Raw genomic sequence first — 10,935 nt, 5'->3', positions numbered from 1 at the left:
AGCTTGCAACGCTCTCGGCACAAAAAAAAAAAAAAAAAAAAAAAAAAAAAATGACACTCTTCCAGTTTCGACGTTCATAGAAAATCCGTCTTTCTTTCTTCCCCAAAGAACGATACAGGTACGCCTGGTACGTTTTTTTTCTTTCTTTCTAACCATATACCCCCATATACAATAGACTACAATTCTGATCTTAGATGTTAAGAGTAGTTTTACTAATTCAAATAATAATGAAATGTTTAGTCTACAAAAATAAACCTCATTTTTATATCTTCATGTATCCTATTTGTTTTAATACAAAAAAAAAAAAAAGAGAAAATTGATTTAAAAAAAAAATCCCAACAAGCATGAAGCTGTGACAGATATTTAAATTTGATAAAACAACTCGGCACACTTAACTAATGAACGGACATTTTACATGAGGAACGAAACAATGGTTACACCGTGTTATGATAACCTAAATTCTTTGTTATTTATCAGTTGATTTTCTATTTAAATAATTTCAAGTTTAAATCGTGTTTTTCAATTTTTAATTATGATCTTTTATATGTTCGTATATTTTATTTCTCAACGAATTGGACACACAAAACAAAAGTTGTATCAATTTGCTAAAGAAATCCTAACAAACAAAACAAATTTCCTGTTTTGAACACAAAAGAAATACGGATTCATCCGATGTTTCTTCCTATTGAATTCCTGGAAATAAAGGTAAGTTTGGATCTTTTTTTTTTTTTTCTTTCGTTTTTGTACACTAAAAATCTAATCTATATAATTTTAAACATTAAAATAAGTTTTTTTTTTTTTTTTTTTTTTTTTTTTTTGCAATCCAATAATATGGAGTGATTCTGGCTTTTCTGGCATGCTTTATAATAGACGTGAATACAAAAAAGTATGATTAAAAAATATCTTAACGAATTCAATGTGATATTTAGATTTTTATCAATAAGCACCTCTAAAAGTCAGCACAGAATTAGAATTACTATGTAACAGTAACACGATATAACTTTTGTACCATTTAAAAGAAGAAGGGCAAAGTAATGATTTTTTAAAAATTAATATATACAATTATCAGTTGAATTGTCAAGAAAAAGAGGGTTTGTATTACTGTCCACATAGATCCGAAAAAGTTGTCAAAAAACAAATATATAACAAATAAATGTTATCAAAGGCAAGATAAGTTACTTTTCTACCAAACTGGATATATTTTTCGTGTCTTTATTCAATGTAACATGTTTATTCAGCTCGAAAAACATACAGTGTTTACCGATGTATTGGAACATTCAAGATGGCGTATGATTCTCTCTTTAACACGGTAAGTTTAGAAAAAGGTGTTATAAATAAAAAACCGGATAAAATACTGTTAAAAACTCGATCAATATATGTTACCGTGACATTGGTTGACATATATTCGGTGGGTTTTAAATAGTATTTTGTCTAGTTTATTATTTATAATACTTTTCCCAAACTTACGGCGTTAAAGAGGGAGTGAGGCGCCATCTTGAATTTTCCAATACATCGGTAAACACTGTATGTTTTTCGAGCTGAATAAACATGTTACATTGAATAAAAACACAAAAAATATATCCAGTTTGGCAGAAAAGTAACTTATCTTGCCTTTGATAACATTTATTTGTTATATATTTGTTTTTTTTTTGACAACTTTTTCGAATCTATGTGTATAGTAATACAAACCCGAAAAAGAAACTTCCTAAAATTAGTTAAGTTTTATAAGACAAAACGATTAAAATTCCATTATTTCAAAATATTCCGTTACAACATAGATTTTGTGTTTAATTTAAAAAAAAAAATATTCAGCTATTTTATCGCCAGATTAAAACCGATCAAAAAGATAATTGCACAAAAAATGAACATTTTGTCTCTTTTTACCAAACAAAAGTATGGAAGCTGGTAATTAACTAAATGAACACTCATAAAACCGTATTTCATATTTAATATACAAATGTTTATAATATTAGTAATAATTAAACTGTGTAAATCTTAAAATCTAACAAAATTATTATAAAGATTAATTATTAATTGCAGTTTGAAGAAGATAAATAATGGTTTTAAAAACTCATTAAATCACTTCTGCTTTTCCATAGTGTGTATAGTTACCACCAGTCTGACGTCACGGATTATGCGTTCCTTTTTTCACATTAATTTGACATTGCCTAGTTATTGAAGATATTATTATTATTTTTGTAAAACTTGTGATTTCTGAGAAATTAATAATAATTTAAATCGAAGTTGATTGAATTGTTAACAACTGATTGCAAAAGCTACTTTTTCGGTATTCTTCGGTGATAATATAAGGCACCAGTTTATGTTCAATCGGTATAATGTCCATGTTTCTGATCCATACAATAAAGTTTACGTAATAATTTTGTATGCATTGATTTTAGTTTCAAATGCCCATGCTTTCAAAATGCTGCATTTTCTTTTGCAATTCTATTGGACCTTTGACATTCTTGACTAGAACTCTGACGTGGACCAAGAGATCATCCACTTCCATCATATTGATCTCAGTTATTCTCTGCATGTTCGCGGAGATTTCTTCTGGGAAGCTGTTCACTAGGTATAGCTTTACTGTCATCTCCAGGCTCCTCCATACGTCACCAGCCAATCTTGCCAGTCTCCTGATCTCTGCAGCAAAGACGTCAACAGACTCGCCAGTCCACCTCAAACTTGCAAGCTTGCCAAGTGCTTCAACTGGACTCTAAGTGAAAGCCAATTTCAGTCTTTGCTCCACTGAGGCAAGGTCTCCCTTATCTTCATCGCACATCTGCTGGTAAATAGTGAGGGCTTCCCCCTCTAAGTAGAGCGGCAACAGGGTGATCACCTTTTCGAACTTTTACAACCTCCATCTTTAATTTTCCAGCCATTTAATAAGGTCACCCTCCCCAATTTGCAATTCTATTAGAAATCTCATCGTCTTGTGTGTAGGATGCATTTTTTTATTCATCAATAAATTATTTCACATGTTTTCTATAATCAATATAGCATGAAAAGACCACATATTCTTTGGAGACAATTGTTGTAGAAGACATTAATAATGTTCTAATCAGTATCTCAAAGTGGTAAACAGCAATTTGTATAATTGTACATGCATTTTAATTTCAAGTTGATGCCCACATATTTATATATGATATTGCCGGAGAATTCTGTTTGATTTTGTATGTTTTATCCAATATTTAAGATTTTACAATGGAAATCATTTTCTTTTAATATAAAGGTTACATGAAATGAGCACATGTTTATTGGCTATCACCAATTAGCAGTAACTTATTGTAGAAAAAATATTGGTTAATCTTTACATTTTAACCCAGTGTATTTTGCCCCCTAAAAATGAATAAAAATGTTTTATTGTGGCTATTACATTTAAACAGCCTTTAAAAATCGCTAAAACAATGAAAACAAATAATAATACATATGTAAGATTTTAGAGTAAGGATCACTTTCCTATATAAATTTAACATAAAATAAGCAGTCTTTTTATGATGAGTTAGCAGTCAGTAAGTTTCCAATTTTTGTTGCAGAGGATGAGGGGGCTCATATCAGTTTTTGCTAAAACAAAAATAAATAGGATGGCACTTTATTTTAAATATCAAATATGAATTTTAATAGTAACAGTACAAGAAAGCCAACAATGATATGTTTACACTATCTTTTGTTTATAAAATTGTTAGGTAAAAGGACAGAATATTTAACAACACATGGGCTCTAGAGCCCACTTCCCCACTAATTGCTGCAAACATTGGAAACGTGATTGTAAACCATAAAACCAATTGGGTGGCGCCATTTTAGCCTTTCTTTCTTTTTGTTTTTGTTTTAGTACCAATACTTTGAAGCTCGCACTCATGCTAGTCAAGTAAGTTATGATTTTCTCTACACTCTCCATTGATCTTTTGATTACAAACAGGGCAGGGGGCAGTATCCATCTTTGTTGGGTACTTCTTTGATAAATTGAAGGTGTTACTTCTCTGTTTCCATCTTCTTCATCACTACGGTCATCGTCACAATATGTTCCATCATCCCTCATTCTGGTTCTGTAGCTAGAAAAACAGGGCAGCATCCGTCTTTGTCAAGTACTTCCTGAAAAAATGAGAGGTGTCACTTCCTCGTTTCAATTTTCTCATAACTACCGTCATCACCACCAATTTGTTCCATCATCCCCTCTTCTGTAGTCAGTGTTTCTATGCCTGTCCGAAGGGGCAGTAGGAGATAAAGATCATCCTCAAATGGTATGAGATTTTCATCATTCTTCAAATTAGAAGAGGCATAACATTGGCAGACACCTTTCATATGACGGAAGACATCATTAATCAACATCGTCTGAGAACTTTTTATTTTATCTATTTGCCTGCTGCCAAATCTTCTATGCAGAAAGCATTCCGGGGTTTTACCCAAACACTGTCTCCCACTTTATTTGAAGAGTCAACAACTCTAACACTGATGATGTGCTATCTATCTCTTTTATATGTTGTTCATAGTTTTGCATCACCCATACAGGTTCTGGAATTGAACATTGCATCCTGGCTGCAATTCTTTTGATGGTGCAGTAACACTGCTCCACTCTACCATTACCTTCAGGAAAATATGTACATCAGTAACGTATTCTAATCCCCCATTCATCTGTGAATTTTTTAACACTTGATGTCAAAAATGGATCTTAATCGTCTTTCAATATTCAATGTATCCTGTCGTGTCAACAAGCATTATATCATGAAATGCTTTGGGTTACAATCTGTTATTGTAAAGAAATTTTTGCCATCCTAATGCATTACATCCATGCCTATCTGATATAAATCGCCCCTCCCCTCCAGCTTCGCTTTCTGCCATTAAGACGATTGTGGGTCAATTCACTGACACTTCATATGCACTTATCGCTGCCTTGATTAATGTCTTCATAGTTTCAGGACACACTCTTTGGACAAAATATGTTGTTCAATGAATTTCAGGATGTCCACTCTGCTGATGCATTACACAGATCTTATCGAATATTAATTGATCTGTTAAACCTGTGCATGTCAGATCCCTTCCTTGTTATGTTAATCCAGGTCTTTGGTACTCAAGTCAACTTATCAGCCTAATTCTGCATCGATGGAACTCGGGTAATGCCAACCTGCAAGCTGTACTCATCAACAAATGCTTTATTATCGCCAGTCTCCTTTGTATCAACTTTTCACTTGTGGCATATGTCATAACTCCTACCTTTCCAGTTAAGGTGTCGGTCAATCAGTGGAAAAACACACAGTGAGTCAGTTTGGACAACCTTGGCCGACCATTTCAGCAGAAGGTTAAGGCCAAATTTATATGCTGAGCATCATTTTTCAGGCTAAACACGTATTTCCAGCACATAATCGTTCCAACATTACACCTGTAGTCAATGAACTTCCATTAACCCATGCATTTAGTTTGTGTCCATATACATGGACTCTCCTTGGGTAAGTTTGTTCTTGCATACTCTAGTCAACAGTTTGACCATAATTTGCTGGAAAAAATCGTCATCCACTAGGTCAAATCATCTATTTTTACCGCAATTATTCTTCTACTAAGTATTTCTGTTTCTGATTGGAGCCATCTACAGGTTAATATCCTATTAATTTTCTGCAAATAGAAAATTTGATGCGTCTCACCAACACACTAGGTTACTCTGAAATCGGGCTCTCTCACTTTCTGTATTACACTCCTCCGAAACCTCAAGGCCTAACACATACACCCATCTTTTAAGGGCTTTGGATTCTTGCTTTTCAAAAAAATGATTCCAGTTTCATTTAAACTGCATCTGCAGACATTATGTCCTCATTGTAAATGTCATCAATGTAAGTTGAAGTATCTTTCACTGTTGTCTCATTTTGCATCAAAACTGTTTTAATAATAGTTAGCATTATGAAAGATGCTATGTATGTCAAACAATATAGTTTTCTCTTGATTATCACTTTTTTAAACGGCCACAATGACTCGTGGACCTTTATCTATAGGCAGGCTTTCTTCAAATCAACCATTGCTTCGTTACTCCATTTCTAATGGCATTGCTTTAGGTTAGCTGATCACATATCTGTGTTTCTAGTTAAAGCGTCAACATGTTGATTCAATTCTTTGTAATTCATTATGGATTGAATTTTGTATTATGTAGGTTGCTCAGTAGCCATGAGTGGAATTAATCCATTGGGTGGTCCTTGACATTCCTCTATGTATGGTATTAACCAACCGTTATCAATTCACGTCTGAAGCCTTTCTTCATATGCAGCTAGATTCTTGGTAGACATTGTATACTCTGGAATTGACTTGCACAGCTGATCTGGCGCCTCGTTCATGGTCCAATTTCACCTAGCAGTTCAGACCCTTTCTTTGTCGTATAACATAGCATAGTAATCCTTTTCTTCAATAGAAATAGTTGCACAGACTTCTTTCTCTCGACCAAAAATTTCACCTGGAACTTTGGAACACAGTTTCAAGTCTTAGAGTCTTTTTGGCAGCAGTGTGTCGAATTTACTCGAGAAATTGTTAATTTAACCAATAACTATTTCAGCTTTGATAAGTGTTGACTTCAAAATATACTAGAGTGTGCTATTGAATGGGTTGAGAAGGCTGAAATATCTGTAAACTGCAAAATCAAAGAACGAGCAACAGTCATTGAGGTTAGGGTTAATTGGAGGGGCCTATGTAAAGACATCAACAAGGGAAGGGTGTGATTTTGCTTTTGTAACCAAAATAATGTGCTTTGGGGCATTAAACAGACACATATTAAGAATATGTTTTCGATATTTTTTTTATTATTTTGCATATTCATGTATCAAATATACATTTGTATTTTAAGAAATCAAAAAATGTATGCAATAAATACGTTTTTGATTGACTTATTGTGATTTACTCTTATTGTTACATTAGGATAGATGTATATACATATATGTACTATTCTATATAGAGATATAAAGGTTTCTCTTCTCATCATAATGTAAATCATAAAAAACGCTATATATATAATATATGATATAATTTCAACTCAACTACATCTTAAGAAAAACCTCTATCAGTTAATTTTGTTTCAATTTAAAAAATATTTAATAATTTTTCTAATGTGCCTCACAGGAAATTTTAGATAAACTTAATCTAGAGGCTGTAAGTTCACCCTAATAATATTGTCAAAATTAAACAGAGTACTAAATGTAAATGTGAATACTAACACTATTGAATTTCATTAATTTTTTTTCAGATGTTCCTGATTGAATGCTATCATTGAATTTTAATGGAGTATCATTTTCTTTGGAGCATTATCCAATAAAGAGTTATTACCTTATTTGAGAAACTACAGCGATATCTGTGTGACGATTTAATATACTGGACACTACTATTTCCTATATTTTTTAAAGCATCACACATTTTGAAACTAATATTATTTACTCAAATATGTTTCATGTTCAAATAAAGTAAAAGGTAATAAGAGACCCCATCATGAATTGCGGAAAAGTATGTGGCTTTTAAACGGACAAATATATGGAGTACTTGAAAATATAGCTCTATGAAATATCTCATATAAAAGTAACATCTTATAAATACTATATACCTATAGAATAGCTGGCATTACAATTTTCACTAAATCAAATTTTCTAAAACATCTATGAATGCTGACTAAAGATAAATAATATAACAATGCTTAGAATTCTCAGCTTGAATAAACTGATAAGAAAATTTAAATAAAAAGAAAAACAATGTTTCTGTAAAGGGTGTGGATATTGTTGATTTGAAATATTACAGTGAGACATGTGATAACTCACACTTAGAAAATGCTAATTACTTGTGAAGTGTGTGAATATACTTGTTTTGCCAAATACAATTTTGCAAAGTCTGTGAATATTCTTGTTCTTAATAATCAGATTAAGTTGCACATATAATTCACACATGAGAAAAGCCATATTCCTGTGTTGTGTGGAAATATAACTGTTCTCCAAATATAATTGATAATTTTTTAGTAAGATATATGAAAACTGACATTGGGTAAATATTCTTGTTTTAAAAAACCATACTTGGTTGCATACAAGAAATCATGCTGTGAAAATACTTGTGAAGATATTCTTGTTAGCAGAAATTAAAGTTAATGACACATATGAGAAATCTCACTTGATAAAACAAGTGTGAAGTATGTGGATATTCTTGTTCTGAATAAATCATCTTAATGAGACATCACAACTTACACTGTGGAGAAACTACATTCTTGTAAAGTGTGTGGATATTCATGTTCTGAAAAATCTTTGCGTGACCTATCAGAAGTGACTGTGGGGAAAAGCCATATTCTTGTGAAGTGTGTAGATATTCTTGTTTTCAAAAATCTTATTTACCAAAACATGAGAACTAACATTAGAGAAAAGCCACATTCTTGTAAAGTGTGTGGATATTCTTGCTTTAAAAAGTCATCTTTAGTGAAACATATGAGAACTCACACCGGAGAAAAGCCACATTCTTGTGAGGTTTGTGGATATTCTTGTTCTAAAAAATCAGACTTAGTGAAACATATGAGAACTCACACTGGGGAAAAGCCACATTCTTGTGAAATGTGTGGATATTTTTGTTCTCAAAAATCATCATTAATGATACATATGAGAACTCATACTGGGGAAAAGCCATATTTTTGTGATATGTGCGAATATTCTTGTTCAAAAAAATCAAATATAGTGAGACATATGAGAACTCACACTGGGGAAAAGCCCCATTCTTGTGAATTGTGTGAATATTCTTGTTCTGAAAAATCAAATTTAATGAAACATATGAGAACTCACACTGGGGAAAAGCCACATTCTTGTGAAGTGTGTGGATATTCTTGTTCTGAAAAATTTTCTTTACTGACACATATGAGAACTCACACTGGAGAAAAACCACATTCTTGTGAAGTGTGTGGACATTCTTTTTCTCAAAAATCACATTTAGTGAGACATATGAGAACTCACACTGGCGACTGAAGTGAAATAAAACAAAAAAGGTGGAAAAGTCACATTCTTTTGAAGTTTGTGAACAAATTCTGTTCTAAAATATCATCGTTACTGAAACGTTTTTTCACACACATTTTAGTGCCGTGTTTAGATATTCGTTTTCTCCCAAATCACTGTAATTAATATTGTCATAACAGAGCAGAATGGGAGAATATACTGAAATACGTGGAAGTAAAGATTTGTTTAAAAACAACATTGTCTCTGAAATATACCGAGATTGTTGTGAGAGTAATGGACTAGTAAAAAGCTGAAGAAATACATAGACACAATACTTTGAAGACTAAGCTTAACTAAGATTTAGTTATAAAAGTGACAGCGTCTATGCTTAAAAAATCTTTCATGTATATATTTTAATCTTAATAAAATTAAATATTGCCAAGAGGGAACTACTTATTTCTTGTAATTGATATAAAATAAAGACGAAACGCTGTTTTCTTGCATACTATATCACTGTTTCTGTTCTTGTTAATAAGCTGTTGTGAACATAACACTTGACAAAAGTAATATTCTTGCAAAGCATGTAGTCTTGTTTCCAGAAATCAAGCTTAATTATGCACATATAATTAACACGGAGAGAAATTGAAAAAAAACCCTACTTGATACAATCTTAATTAAGCTATATACAGGGATCATTAGAATCTTTAAAAAAATATTTCTTGGTTGGAACTTCTAATTTATGATTGCTTGGCCTCTGCTAGATTAAAATGACCAAGTAGGCATAGGATGTGTTTTCGCACCAACAAAAAAGAAAGTGGCAGAGAATTGATTACCAATGAGAATTCACACTAAGCAAAAATAATCAAGAGGCATGATAGATGTCAGATATAACTTGTGAAAGCCTGAAATGCCGGAGCAAAAAAATAACATCCGGAATATAAAAGTAGTCTATGTAACAATTTTCTGTCTTAAAAAAAAAATCTCACTATATACAAATCTAAAGGCAAGACTGAGGATTGGCAGAAAGCCTTAGGAGCTATAGCTAAGAAAAATATGACACAAACTACGCAGCAACGAGCCAAATACCAAGCTCTATAAGAATACCAATGGATCTACTTCCTCACAACGACGTACTGTTGCATATTGTTGCTGCTGAATTCAAGAGAGATAACATGCCTGTGGAACTCTGTTCTGTCTGCCCGCTTCCCTCTGGACTACAACTTGGATGTCTTCAAGTCCAATGTTAACAAATTCCTAATGAACCGCCCCCTTAATTAAACACTTCCTCAAATCTCCACACTAACGTAATGTACTTGCAATAACCCTTATCCCTGAGTGGCTTCCGGACCTTGGTAAGTGGTGATCACTGTGTAAAAAAAAAAACACTAAGTTTTTCAATTTTTTTTTTAATATGAAATATTTCAAGAGAGAAAAATTTTATCAAATAAAATATAGAAATTGAAATTTAGTTCAGAAAAATGATAAACAAAATGTTGGAATGCTAGTTAATCAAAATAACATTCTTACAAAGAGCTGGGAAATAAAACTTACAGTAAACAATAAGATGACCTGAATGGTGACGTAAGAAAATGAAACGCGTTATAAAATAGTCACTTAGTCAGAATCGATCAGAATTTGATAGTTGACAGCAGCAGTTAGAGTAAAGATTAGCCAGCGGACATGGAAGGAGATTTTATCTCTGCAATCTCTGAAAGCAGATTAACTTACTAAAGATGCTGTAGAACATAAAGAGAAATGCATGCAATCTGAGTGAAGTCACTGACATGGAATAAAGCTATATGATAATATAGCTTGGTGTTATAGTGTTTCGCCTTAAAAGACATAAGGTATGTTTGTTTTAGTATGGTCTGCCACAAAGTCAAAAATGTCAATTCATCATCTTTAAAGAACTGTATTGAATACGTTATGTATCTCCGTTGTGAACAATGTTAACATGTGTATACACTCACACACAGAAAACAGTTCCGCTGTATACTAACAAAATAGAACACTA

The 10,935-nt window shown here is 32.3% G+C and overlaps 1 long non-coding RNA gene across 1 annotated transcript; it reads left to right on the top strand.

The window, feature by feature from the left end:
- Positions 1-210: 210 nt before the first annotated feature.
- On the top strand, positions 211-10,157 carry LOC145239980 (uncharacterized). Its single transcript, XR_013862451.1, has 2 exons — positions 211-705; positions 7,214-10,157. It is a non-coding gene; the product is annotated as an uncharacterized LOC145239980 (long non-coding RNA).
- The last annotated feature ends 778 nt before the right edge of the window (positions 10,158-10,935 follow it).

The sequence above is a fragment of the Euprymna scolopes genome, chromosome 19 (assembly GCF_053919585.1).
Source record: "Euprymna scolopes isolate OS-2025 chromosome 19, ASM5391958v1, whole genome shotgun sequence".
Classification (NCBI taxonomy): Eukaryota; Metazoa; Mollusca; class Cephalopoda; order Sepiida; family Sepiolidae; genus Euprymna; species Euprymna scolopes.
The sequence above is the reverse complement of the archived record's forward strand: the minus strand, read 5'-3'. Positions and strand labels throughout refer to the sequence as shown.